The following is a 500-nucleotide window of genomic DNA, read 5'->3' on the forward strand; positions in this document are numbered from 1 at the left end:
GATGAGTGCTATAGTGAGGGAGACATGGCCGGACACGCAGGAGGAAGAGATGTCCGAAGCCATGTCCCGGATCGACACTTCGGATCCGACGATTGGGGCGAGGATCATGGGCACAGCCTTCCCACCGAGAGCAAACAACTTCTACTGCCGGGGTCTAGGAAAAAAAGGCGAGGGGGTCCTGAAGACCACTCCAGGATTTCAACGAAAGGCAGCCTCGACCAGCAGCAGGACCACGTCCACGATCACCAGGACGACTCAGCTAGAGTCGGAAGTTCAGAGACTACGAGAACAGCAAGCTGCTCAGACTGCCTATAATGCCTCGCAGGCAGCCTATAATGCTGCGCAGGCAGCCTATGTTGCCGAGATACATGCCATCCAGCAGGCCCAGCAGCAGCAGATGTTCCAGTACATGCAGGACTTTACAGCTGCCCAGCTTCAGGACTTCCGCCTCCGCCCATGCCTCCGCCCATGCCGCTACCCCACGCCGCCGCAACCTCCGC

Source organism: Fragaria vesca, linkage group LG5 (assembly GCF_000184155.1).
Source record: "Fragaria vesca subsp. vesca linkage group LG5, FraVesHawaii_1.0, whole genome shotgun sequence".
NCBI classification, from domain to species: domain Eukaryota; kingdom Viridiplantae; phylum Streptophyta; class Magnoliopsida; order Rosales; family Rosaceae; genus Fragaria; species Fragaria vesca.